The 14,278-nt window shown below is 33.6% G+C and overlaps 3 pseudogenes; 2 read left to right on the top strand and 1 right to left on the bottom strand.

The window, feature by feature from the left end:
* Positions 1–9,839: 9,839 nt before the first annotated feature.
* Positions 9,840–10,204, top strand: LOC126018582 (transcription elongation factor A protein-like 8; annotated as a pseudogene).
* A 299-nt stretch (positions 10,205–10,503) lies between these two features.
* The window catches only part of LOC126018583 (elongation factor 1-alpha 1-like), a 44,083-nt pseudogene continuing 40,308 nt past the window's right edge, over positions 10,504–14,278 (top strand).
* On the bottom strand, positions 11,552–11,661 carry LOC126019598 (uncharacterized; annotated as a pseudogene).

Below are 14,278 nucleotides of genomic sequence, written 5' to 3' on the forward strand. Positions count from 1 at the left end.
ATAACAGACCACTCCCAGCTGTGGAGGGTCTCACTGTCCAGGTAACATTAGCATTTGGCTTTGGGGAAGGTTAACACAGATTATCAAAGATAACATTGTAAATTACCTTAGAAAAATTAAGGAAGCTAAGCAAAATATTTTCAAAAAATGGGCACATATTTATACACTGAAGAGACCAACACTTGTTTAAAAGGTTGAAATATTTATTCATGAAGCAAAATATTACTGCTCAATTTAGAGTGATAACCAAACTAACCACTTTAGATTAATTAGATAAAAACCACAACTAATACCTATATCTTCATGGAATTTAGTCCAATTATAAAAGCACATATTAAATTAAAATTAATTTAATAACTCCATGAATATATATATATATATATATATACTTAAAACTGAGTGATTCAAAGCTTTCTAGCAAAACTATTCTAAGCATGTTATGATAAACTCTAAATTAAGGTGATATTGAGGCCAATAATTGGGATAACTACTCTGTGTTATAGTTTAATTACATCAACAGAACAACTTGGGATACATGTTTGTCTTGAATAGTCATTTTCTCATATGTCCTTTGAAGTATAAGAAGGAATCAAGAAATTAAAAGCTATACTATCACACCACAAAGAGTAGTAGTGCAGTTGAGGAAATACCTACACCAACAACTATCATGACAATCTTAATGAGTGAAAGAAGTAGAATGCCTGTCTCAAATACAGGCAAGGTTTGGGAAGGAGTGGGGCATTGGTGGTGGGAATGTTGCACTGGTGAAGGAGGGTGTTCTGTTTATGACTGAAACCCAAATACAATAATGCTTGTAATCATGGTGCTTAAATAAATATTTTATATATATATATATAAAACTAGAGTTAAATTTATATGCATGTAATTGGAAAGTTTTCCTCATTTTATTATATTTAGTGTGCCCTTTTCTAATTATGGCAGGCTAACATATGATGAAATTATTTAATTAAAATTACAATTTATAATATTTCAACAGCTGATAAATTTATCAGTATGTAATCACCATCCAGAAGTGAGGAAGTCTTAATTAGCAGTCTTCACTGTGGCTTTCATTTTTAGTAATATTTTAAAAATCTTTGCATTGATAATTTCTACAGATCTATGGTAATATAATAAGCTGAATGGCACTATATTTAAATGCATCTAATTAAATTCTAATTATTTTTGAAGTCAGAAAATTTATCACAAAATTAAATTATGTTATGCATTGAAATAGAGCAGTATTAGATAAATCAGTTAACGCACAGACTGTTATCTTCTGAATTAAAAGTGATATCTTCTTGTAACATAATTAAAATAAAGAGGGACATTTCTAGGTCATATTAAAATCCCATATGTAAGATATCATTCATTTTTAAATGGCATGTGTTATTCATAAATCTAACTCCTATCTTTTTTGGACTATATTAGAAAATACTCATGTGTAAGAACAGGTAGGGTGTCTGGAATAGTCAACTAGTTAACACTTTTAACAATGTTCAAATCTGCCTAAAGTAACTGCAAGGCAGATCTCAGTCAAGGATAAACTGTTCTATTTCTCACAACCAAACATCCCCAAAGTACAGATATTCACTACATTTATAAGTTACTTTTCAAAACAACAGTGTTATATAGAAAGCAATCTATTGCTATCTGATTAAATGACAAAGATTTGGTGTAACATATATTAATAAAAACTAATTCGAGATAGAATTGAATATAATGTGTAACAAAAGCATCCGTTTCCCCAAATTGAAGTATTTCATGAATGTATCAATTTATATTTTTATAAAATGTAGATTAAAATAATCCTACACAGAGTTTCTGAAACAGAAAATAGTTTACTATGACTCTTATTTAGGATATAGTAATAACTTCATGTAATGTTCACTGTCTACAAGGTTATTTCTATTTTTCACTTACTAACTCATCAAACAGTAATCTTAGGAGTGCTATTACTGGTAATATCATTACTAGTATTATATACTTTGTATAGTTGCTGTGACTACATCACAGAGTAGTAAATAATTTTAATTATTTAATAAAATTAGGAGAAGCCAGTGAGAAATAATGTACCCAATTTTTTGATTTCATGGACTATATTATTCATAATACTTCAGTTCCTCATTTTATCACATTCATTAACTTACTGAATTGATACTTAGCTTTATTTTAGTAACATCTATTTATATTTCAAGTTGCAAATAATATAGTTTCCTTTCAGAATCCAGTGTATTTCCTACTCTCATCTAAATATTCAGTTATTCATTTGTGGTACTAAAGAATTTACGATATATTGTGTGTTACAATCATCATATATTTTAATTACCCCTTCCACTCCTCCTTTCACACTAACTTAGTATCCTTATAGGCCAATATATCATATTCCCAATGAAAAATTGCTTAATTGGAGTCTAACAGATAGTACAGCAGAGTTGGCACTAGCTTTGAAACATAGATGACCCAGATTTGATTCCTTATAGCCTTTTATTTTCGCAGCAGATGTGGATTGTGTGAGGCTACAGTAGAACAAAGGTTTGCAGCTGTCCTGAAAAGGATTGACCCAAGTTAGCCCATCTGCAACTCTTTCTCTCCATAAATATTGAAAAATGCTAACATTGCCTAGTCAGACCATTTAGGACCAAGAGTGACAAAAAAAAAAAAGACCAAAAAACAAAAAACCCTAGTAACTTGTGTACTTAAAGACCAGCAAGATAGCCTCTATATTATTTTTTCTTTGTTTTTTTTCTTTGGCTATATCTTATCAGGAGTGGTCACAGCCACTGACAGCTGACCAGAAATACTCACCCACACTTCTCTCTATGGTATGCAAGGTCCATGAACCTAGACCAACTGCACAGACTCTCCCCTGCATTGGACCCCATTGGTTAGCACTGGCTGAAGCTGAATTGCCAGCCCTATCTAGACTTTGGTGTTCTTTTACTGTGTACCCTAACCATGATTACTTCTGATTACTTCTAAAGTGGTTGCTTGATCAAGGAAGAGGTATTAATAAGAAGCTTAACTCTGTAAAGGGGAGAAGCCTTGACTAACTTTGAGATGCCACATATATACAAGCTGCACAGCAACCTAATGCATTGGTGATAAGCACTTTTGTACATTACTCTCTTACCTGTGTAAATACACACACATATATGTGTATATATATATATATATATATGTATGTATATATATATAAAGTGTGAGAATAAAATTCCCTACTATACTTATGAAGAAAAAAATAAGTTTTTCAAGGCTAGAGATAATAGTTATGTGGGTACGGCATAAGCTTTGCATGTGACTGACACAGGAACAATATCAGGGATGCCATATAGCCTTCTGAGAGTGATTTCTTTCTTCTTTCTTTCTTTCTTTCTTTCTTTCTTTTCTTCTTTCTTTCTTCTTTCTTTCTTTCTTTCTTTCTTCTTTCTTTCTTTCTTCTTTCTTTCTTTCTTTCTTTCTTTCTTTCTTTCTTTCTTCTTTCTTTCTTTCTTCTTTCTTTCTTTCTTTCTTTCTTTCTTTCTTTTCTTTCTTTCTTTCTTTCTTTCTTTCTTTCTTTCTTCTTTCTTCTTTCTTTCTTTCTTTCTTTCTTTCTTTCTTTCTTTCTTTCTTTCTTTCTTTCTTTCTTTCTTTCTTTCTTTCTTTCTTTCTTTCTTTCTTTCTTTTCTTTCTTTCTTTCTTTCTCTCTCTCTCTTGTGGTTTTTAGGTCACATCCGGCAGTGCTCAGGGGTTATTTCTGGCTCCAGGCTCAGAAATTGCTCCTGGCAGGCATGGGGGACTATATGGGACACCAGGATTTGAACCGATGACCTCCTGCATGAAAGGCAAACACCTTACCTCCATGTTATCTCTCCGGCCCCCTGAGAGTGATTTCTAATCACAGAGATAGGAATAATTACTTAGATTCTTTAAGTGTGGCCACCCAAAACAATACAAAACAATAATCAGTTAGGTGTTATCGAGGTAATTTTAGCATAATATTATGGACATTAGAGCATTTCTCATTTTTTCTATCAAATAATTTGGAGAATCAAGATTATTATTTAATTCTACTAAAATAAAGATGTTATAAAGTGACAGGATCTTTTAATGTATTTGAGAATACATGAAACAAATTATTGATAACATAAAATACAGGACACACTAAAAATATTCATAGCAACACATCTTATAACTGCGTGGCCTGAGCAGAAGTTATTGATTAAGTGTAGTTTTTAAGCTGAATTCTTAACATTCCAACTATTTTTTTCATTTTCAAAAATCACTTTTGATCATATTGAAAGACATCTGGGTTAGACAGGGCACTGTAAATTTTGTACATTTTTAATTATACCATCTGGGGGCTAAAGAAACCTACAGATAGAGAGAAAAACACCTCAGACAGATGTAGTGAGATTCCTTATTTTGAAAAATTTTATGTATATTTATCATTTCTTCAAAAAATAATTGGATTAGAGAATTTATTATGCAAGTGAGAAACAGCACAGTATTGGGCCATACCAGAGATCACTAATCCTTAATAAATTTACACAACATATCAGAGCAGACTCAGAGATTGATAAAGACACCATGAGAGAAAACGAAAGAACTATGTAAGATATTTTGTAAAAAAGCTATATTTTTAATTATTAATTTAAAAATTTTTTAAATTTATCTATGTATAATTTTTAAATTTCACTTGTTTGGGTTTTGTTTGGTACAAAATTTTAGAAGAAAAAGTTTTGCATGGGATAAAACCTTCTCACATCTTTGAGCATTGCAGGAATGACTTCTGAGCACAAAACTAGGAGTAAGTCTGAGCATCACAGGATATAATCCAAAATAAAAATAAAAATGTGTGCTGAATCTGAATCTATATATAGGAGATTAAGAATAGCATGACATGGTTTGGTAAAATTTCTGTAAAAAGTATAAATAACAAGTATATAAAATATTGGGGCTGGAGTGGTAGTGCAGTGGTAGAGGTTTGCCTTGCACATGGCCGACCTAGGACAGACTGCGGTTCGATTCCCCAGCATTCCATAAAGTCCCCCAAGCTGAGAGTGATTTCTGAGCGCATAGCCAGGAGTATCCCTGAGCATCTCTGGGTGTGGTCCAAAAACCAAAAGCAAACAAACAAAATAAAACACAAAAAAATTTTAAAAATATAGCTTTGGACCTGGAGCAATAGCACAGTGATAGGAACATTGTCTGGCATGTAGTCGACCTGGGTTTAAATCCCGGCATCTCACATGGTCCACTGACATTAGGGAGTGATTTCTGAACACAGAACCAGGAAAAAACCCTGAGCACTGCCAGGTGTAGCACCAAACCCAAATATATATATATATTTATAAATAAAATACATATATTTTATTAATATTTATTGTTAAATAAATATATTTTATTTATATATACATAGCATTTCACTTATTGTTCATGAGTGTAGCACTTCTCTTATTTACCATAAATGGACATTTAAAGCAATAAAACCTCTCATAAACATATTTATATATAAAATATAGGTAATTAACAGTAACAATAAAATCATCTAAATGATTGATAATTTATGAATTTTGTATTGTTATTAAACTGAGAAAGTTAAGAAGTAAGATGATGAAAATTTATTATAGATGATATACTATAGAATTTAAGTTTCAAAACCTTGATAGAACCTGAAAGCCATAAAAAAGTTGACCTTAAGTAGAGAGGAGGATGGGGCTGGAGAGATAGCACAGTGGTAGGGCATTTGCCTTGCACACAGAAGGATGTTAGCTCAAATCCCAGCATCACATATGGTCCCTGAGGCCTTCCAGGAGTGATTTCTGAGCATAGAGCCAGGAGTAACCCCTGAGTGCTGCCGGGTGTGACCCCTCCAAAAAGAAAATAAATAAAAGAAGAGAGGAAGAGTTAATTGAAGGGTCACTTGTGGAGAAAAGTTAAATCTGATGGTGGGTCTGATATTAGACAGTGTATGCATAAACCTCTATGATTCATAGCTTTGTCAGTCAAATTCCTGAAAAAATATATTTATTGGAGCAAGTAATTCTCTGTGCTGGAAGCAAATTTCCTTATTCCCATTTTATTGTCTTATAACTGTCAGGTCTATAGCACAAAAGTTGCAAACTTGGGGCCGGGAAGGTGGCGCTACAGGTTAGGTGTCTGCCTTGCAAGCGGATGGACCGCGGTTCGATCCCCCGGTGTCCCATATGGTCCCCCAAGCCAGGGGTGATTTCTGAGCGCATAGCCAGGAGTAACCCCTGAGTGTCAAACGGGTGTGGCCCAAAAACCAAAAAAAAAAAAAAAGTTGCAAACTTGTTATTGGGATTATTTACTAGCTCACAAATTTTTGCTGTGGATGCAAAATAATTAAAAAATTGAACTGGAAATTAATAAAAATTAAGGTTCATTTCACAAAGTAAAGAAACATATGAACTATTCAAATAGAATAATCAAAGATCATTGACTTTGAGAGCATGAAAGATATATCAAACACGATACCTGGTAAGGGTCAGAGAAAGATTACAGTGGGTAAGGTGTTTGCCTTCCACAATGTTAACTGGAAGTTAATCCCTGGTATCCCATATGGTTCCCTGACAGAAGAAATTCCTGACTAAAGTCTGCATTAAACCTCATAACACCTGGATGTGGCTCCTTTATTTTTAATTTTAAATATTCCTTACACGAAGAAGAAATATAAATCCAAGGAATTTATCTTTGCTTCCTTTTCTCTTCAGACTCTAGTGTCTTGTAATATTATATATTTAGATCCCTACAACAGATAAAGTAAATTTTCTTCTTTTACAGGAATTAGAAAGTTAAGCTTGTTCTTCATTAGTACTTTAGTCAAAACATTTAATCTTCAAAATTATTTTCCTCTGAAAAAGTAGGTAATATTATTATTTTTTTCTTTTTTTCTTTTTTTATTTAAACACCTTGATTACATACATGATTGTGTTTGGGTTTCAGTCATAAAAGGAACACCACCCATCACCAGTGCAACATTCCCATCACCCATGTCCCAAATCTCCCTCCTCCCCACCCGACCCCTGCCTGTACTCTAAACAGGCTCTGCATTTCCCTCATACAATCTCAATATTAGGACAGTTCAAAATGTAGTTATTTCTCTAACTAAACTCATCACTCTTTGTGGTGAGCTTCCTGAGGTGAGCTGGAACTTCCAGCTCTTTTCTCTTTTGTGTCTGAAATTTATTATTGCAAGAATGTCTTTCATTTTTCTTAAAACCCATAGATGAGTGAGACCATTCTGCGTTTTTCTCTCTCTCTCTGACTTATTTCACTCAGCATAATAGATTCTGTGTACATCCATGTATAGGAAAATTTCATGACTTCATCTCTCCTGACAGCTGCATAATATTCCATTGTGTATATGTACCACAGTTTCTTTAGCCATTCATCTGTTGAAGGGCATCTTGGTTGTTTCCAGAGTCTTGCTATGGTAAATAGTGCTGCAATGAATATAGGTGTAAGAAGGTAATATTATTTTTTATCAACTGTCTGTATTGATATTTTCTGCTACCTCAATGCCACCTCTGCGTACTTTATACATTAATTAAGACATAATATTCATAGCTCTCAGCCTATTATTCAGTTGACTTCTCTCAGTAACCAGGTTAATTTTCAGCATGAATACCAAACAATACTTTTACTGTAAATGCAAATGATACTAAAATTATAAATGCCTCATTAAATTGGGAGTATACATTGTTGCAAATAGTCATGCAATAATTTACAGTCCATCTCAAATCTGAACTTTATTTTTGCCTAAGTTGTTTTAAGATACCTTGTTAGGAAACAAGATTGTGGAGCCGGCACGGTGGCGCTAGAGAGGTAAGGTGTCTTGACAGCTCTAGCCTAGGATGGACCCTGGTTCCATCTCCCAGTGTCCCATATGGTTCCCCAAGCTAGGAGCGACTTCTGAGCACATAGCCAGGAGTAACCCCTGAGCGTCACCAGGTGTGGCCCAAAAACCAAAAACCGAAAACCAAAAAAAAAAAAAAAAGATTGTATTTCCAAAAAATAAAGTTAATATTCTATTACTACTTGATTCTTTGATCACCAATGAGAATCAGGGCTAAAGTAAATGCAATTTTAATCACCAGTTGAGACTTTTATAACCTTATCTTATGACACTTTGTTAATGATTGCACTATTATATCAAAATAAATAAGATCAATGTGATAGCTTAAAGTAATACTGCTTTATAATATATAAAATGTGTAATTGGTGAAACAATAAATTGACTTTGAGAAAAAAAGGAGCCAGGTATAATACAAAGAGCCAGCCATTTTTTAATGTACTTTAGTTTGTATTTAAAATATGTGGTAGAGGGCCTTAGTGATAGTATTGTGGAAGGGCGTTTGCCTTGCAAGCAGATGAGCCTGTTCGATTCTTGGCATCCCAAGATCCTGAACATGTAAGGAGCAATTTCTGAGTACAGAGGCAGGAGTAAGCCCTGAGTACAGCCAGGTTTGACCCCAAGAAACCCAATATAAAATATAAAAACAAGTGGTAGAATTGATAATTTACATAATAATGGTGATTAATATTTTAAAAATCTAAGATAATTATTGTAGAATGACTAGCTCAACTTCTGTAATAATAAATAATGAATATAGTTTTATGTTACTGAATTTAACAATAGTAAAGCATTGATATTGCAGGAAAGGAATATATACTGCTGGTTTATTTTCCTCTTTGATCAGAATAATCAGTAGAGATTAAATCCTAAAATAAAATTAAATTGCTGCACTATTGACTTTGAAAGAATATGAGGAACTCAAACTAGAATTTCTTAGTGGGAATATTTTAGTAGAGCAAATTGAGAGAATTCCCTCAAGTATATATATTTTTGTATTGGTCTTAAGGCTAAATAACTTCCAAGATCCTTGGAAATAATACTAGCTTTTTACTGTAAATGTTTGGTAAAAGTAATAGTAAAGGTTAGTAAATAAATGCATTTCATTAGTAAGTCTCTCTGTGGAAATATAACACATGACAATGATCACCTGAATAAATAATTTTTAGTATCCAAGTTAACTTTAGATTACCTTCAACTCTCCCTGTATATTTTCAGAATGGAGTAGACCCTATGTTTGTAGTGGAAGTCTCTCAGGGAATAATGATTTTGCTGAAAAATTTGTAATATCTTTACACTACAAGTAGCCAGAGTTCTTTGAAAAGATGGAACAAAGCAATGATATCTGAAATGGCATATGTCAACTATGACATGAAAACTACTACCACTGTATAAAGATGTTATCATTAACCTTTATCAATATCTAGGATGTGCAACAGAACTGTCAATGGTTCGTCAATCATTTTGAATTACCTTTTTGATGACCATTACTAACAGAAAGTTCCTTTTGCAATAGTTAAAGCTAGATATAACTAAACGAGTATCTTAAATTAGGACAATAAAACAGACAGCACTATAACAAGTAAAAATTAAATCTTTACCCAGATCAACACTGGGCCACGGAAGTCTTTTTTTTTTTTTACCAAGAATTCAAATTATTTTTAAAAATTTGTAAATAACAGAATCAAACAGTATTTTGTAAAGAATTATTATGTATCAACCCTCCTCCTAATACCCCAGCTTTAGTTATTTTGACACTCACTGCTTTCAAGGATCAAGTCTTTACTCTTTGATCCTCAAATTATGGACTAATCTCTCTATTCCCAAGTTATATAGCTTTTAAATTATTCTTGTATGACAGAAGTCCTTTGGATCCAGGGCTGTTTCTCTCCAGCTGCTCTGTGTTGCCTGTACTGCTGTTTGAAAAAGTATCTAAATCTTCTCTAATTCATTCTTAAAGGAAATTAAAGATACACTAATTATGTAAAAGTCTTGTGAAGAAAATGAAGGAAAGCACAGAATTTGCCAGAGGCTGAGGAAGATCATCCTTTGGTTTATGCACCACCTGAGGAGGAAGAAAATTTACAATCTTCCCAAGAAGGGGTAAGCCTGAAGCAGAAGGAAATCTTAGAGGAGACCCTACCCAAACCGTAGGGATTTGAAAAGAATATTCCTGTCAGGCATTTGGACTCTGTAGCAATCATAAAAAGAGTATAATAGTTGGAAAGGTTTAGGGAAGAAATAAGAAGAGTGAGAAAGAAGTTTGTGATGATGCAGTGGAAACAAAGACATTCAGGAAGCTGTCCTGATCCTGTTGGTTGCCAGGCTTTAGGCCTTAGGCCTTGAATTCTTTTTTGTCTGATAAAATTTGGCTCCTGATTTGTTTGTAAGCATTTTCTGCTTTACTTTGACCCACCTTTGACTTTCAGTAATATGGCAGAATTTTGTTTAGGATAGTTTCCTTTTACTAGCATCTCATTGAATTATATTTTAAATAATTGTTTTTGTCTAATTTTCAATTAGAAATTTTCACAGAGATGCTCAAATATATGTCCATTTCATGTAATAAAATAGAACAAAAGATTATAAAGCAGCATATGTATATGAGCGCACTTTGGATAAACTTCCTAATTAACATTTTAAACATGAGACAAGACCTTATTGTTGGGATTAGCCGGTTTTCACTTTCCCTTGCTCTGTTCTTGGAAATGGGCTTTGTTTTCACAATAAAGGTTCCCTGGGAACACTGGAAGGTAAGCTGCCATCTGAAAACAAGATAACCTTAACACCTTACAATAATTAAACTTATAAGTGTGTCTTGCAGGGAGACTGAGTTGAGAATGGGAGGGAACCTGGCCATCATTCAAATGAAGTTGTAGCTGATTATAGGATTGGTGTTGGAATATAGTATTATTAAAATTTTGCTATGGAATATTTGTAAATAATAGATAATTATTTTATTTATTCACAATCAAATTAAAAATTAAATACCCTCATGTCACTATATGGTAATATTGTTTTAGGCCATCAATCTACTATTTTTATTTTTTTATTTTATTTTTTAGGGGGGTGGTTGGTTTTTGGGTCACACCCAGCGGTGCTCAGGGGTTACTCCTGGCTATCTGCTCAGAAATAGCTCCTGGCAGGCATGGGGGACCATATGGGACACCGGGATTCGAACCAACCACCTTGGGTCCTGTATCAGCTGCTTGCAAGGCAAAGGCTGCTGTGCTATCTCTCCGGCCCAATCTACTATTTTTAAACTTGCCAGCTTGTTGCCAATAAAACTACTTTAGATGACCTAAAAAATGTCTATTACTATATCTTTTTTGAATGAAGCTCAAGTGACGGTGGAACCAAATCATTCAATGTTACACTAGTGATTGTTAGAGAGCAGTGTACTCCCAGAGTTGTAGCCTGACACACACATGCCCTGGCCGTTCAGGCCTTAAAGTCTGAGCAATGGGAGGAACATGCAAGACTGTTTGCTTAGGTAATTATCCTCCTTGGGAATTGTATCTTTGGAATGTTTAAATGGGATGTACCTCCACTGAGGGAATGTAAGAGCAAGAAAAAGTCTCTGGACCTTTCAAGGTCTCCTCTCAGAATATCTGTCAGCCGTAAAAGGATATCAGATCCCGAATATTGGGGGAATTGCCGACAGCAAGGACTCTTGGTTGTCCCTGTTGCGTGCTTTTATCCTTCCACAAACTCTCTTTGCTATTTGTTAATTTTGTTTCAATTAGCAATAATCACACTACGGATAAACCTAATTGGCTACGATACTGCCACTGCACAAAGCTTATTTGTTAATTTTGAACAAATACATCTGTGTGCACCTGTGAAATACTTGTGTTGATAAACCTGTGAAATCCTTTATAAGCCCTGTGCTTCCTTAGTTCTGGGTCTGCAGATCAGCATATTATATCTGGAAACTGTCGGACCCTTGGGAACCCGGGTATTAATAAAATCCCGATGTTACTGGCATCACGAATTGCGGATTGCTAGTCTCTGTATCTCTGGATTTGAGGGTGATAGGCAACTCTGGCTTCTCTGATTCTAAGAGTGATAACATGTCTTTTTTTTTTTAATTAATTTAAGGGGCTATTTTTTCCAATGTGAAGTTTACATATTCTACTACTATTGATAACCCAGCATGAAACGTATTTATTCATATTTCAAAGAGGCAGTTATTATAAAAATATATTTCAAACTATATGAGAACTTGTAATGACTTTAGAAGAGAAAATTAAACTAATTCACAGCCTTCAGTTATCAGAGTTGGTTGATAGATAATACATTTTATAATTATTATGAGGCTTAGTAATTGAAATAAAAATGAAGCTTTTGCACCTTTAAAAAACTAGCCCAAGGGTACATTTCTTCATTTCCATATAATAAGTTTTAACTATTCAAATCTTGGCATAAGATTATCATTGCTGTGTTCTTCCTTGGTTATTTATGAGATAATTAGGTTTAGCTTTGAGTATATAAAGTACTAATTGCCTCACAATGCTCAAATTAGAATATACCTTCTAAGGTTAGCTGTTTTGAACTTGCAAATTTTAGATGGACATTCTTTATTAGATATTTATATACATAATGCATATAAGTATATTTTTCATAGTTTAGGTACCTAAATGTTTTTTAAATTTTATATATATTTATTTTAATATATTAAACAAATGGGAAAGGCTGTCAAAATTATTTGAAGATGTGCACCTTGAAATTTTTCTTTCAGTTTATAGCATGATAACCTTCCTTACTTAAAAAAATTCAACAGACACTTTGATAAAAAAGAAATACAAATGGCCAAAGACACATGAAAAAATACTCCTCATCACTAATTATCAGAGTGATGCAAATCAAAACAATGATGAGATACCATCTCACACCACAGAGATTGGCACACCTCACAAAGAATGAGAACAATCAGTGCTGGCGGGGTTGTGGAGAGAACTCTTATCCACTGCTGGTGGGAATGCCTTCTAGTCCAACCTCTTTGGAAAGCGATATGGAGACTCCTCCAAAAACTGGAAATTGAGCTCCCATACGATCCAGCTATACCACTCTTAGGGATATACCCTAGAAACACAGAAATACAATACAAAAACCCCTTCCTTACACCTACATTTCTTGCAGCACTATTCACAATAGCCAGGCTCTGGAAACAACCAAGATGCCCTTCAACAGATGAATGGCTAAAGAAACTGTGGTACATATACACAATGGAATATTATGCAGCCTTCAGGAGAGATGAAATCATGACATTTTCCTATACATGGATGTTCATGGAATCTATCATGCTGAGTGAAATAAGTCAGAGGGAGAGAGAGATGCAGAATAGTCTTACTCATCTATGGGTTTTAAGAAAATAAAAGTCATTTTTGCAACAATCCTGAGACAATGAGAGGAGGGCTGGAACTTCCAGATCACTTCATGAATCTCACTACAAAGTGTGGTGAGTGCAGTTATAGAAATAACTACACTGAGAACTACCATAACTATGTGAATGAATGAGGGAACTTGAAAGCCTGTCTAGAGTACAGGTGGGGGTGGGGTGGGATGGAGGGAGATTTGGGACATTGGTGGTGGGAATGTTGCACTGGTGAAGGGGAGTGTTCTTTACATGACTGAAACCTAATCACAATCATAATTTGTAATAAAGATGCTTAAATAAAGATATTATAAATAAAAAATTCAACAAAAGGGTTCAGAGAGATTGCATGGAGGTAAAGCATTTGCCTTTCATGCAGAAGGTTGGTGGTTCTAATCCTGGTATCCCATATGGTCCCCTGAGCCTGCCAGGAGCGATTTCTGAGCGTAGAGTCAGGAGTAAACCCTGAGCACTGCTTGGTGTGACCCAAAAAAACAAAACAAAACAAAAAAATCAACAGAAGTCAAAATCCACTACCTCTTTTGTTATTATTAGTTCATTTAGTATCATTATTTCCTATCTTCACAATATATCCTTCCTGATAGATTTGTAATAGTAAGGTATTATTATGACTGATTATTTTATTATTCATGAAGTAATGTTCATGCACTCAAAGAAAAGATTAATAAATAATACATAGGTAAATATCTAGTATATTATTTTTCAAACTTTAATATGAATATATATAATCTAGTTATCTCAGTGAAGGCAAATATTGTTTTTTTGATATTTTATGTCTTGTGAAATTTTTACTAACTCTTACATATTCACAAAGATAAGAAATATAAAATATGACACAAAACATATAAAAATATAGTAAACCAGACACATTACAGGTAATAATAAAATAGAATATTATTATAGATATTTTGGAAGTAGAAAATAAAAGTTTGAATACTTATATATGGTCTAAATGATAATCTGTCATTTCAATTAAGTAAGAAGGAAATACGGAAGAAATTCATTGATCTATTTGAAAGGAG

Source organism: Suncus etruscus, chromosome 9, assembly GCF_024139225.1.
Source record: "Suncus etruscus isolate mSunEtr1 chromosome 9, mSunEtr1.pri.cur, whole genome shotgun sequence".
In the NCBI taxonomy this organism is placed as follows: Eukaryota; Metazoa; Chordata; class Mammalia; order Eulipotyphla; family Soricidae; genus Suncus; species Suncus etruscus.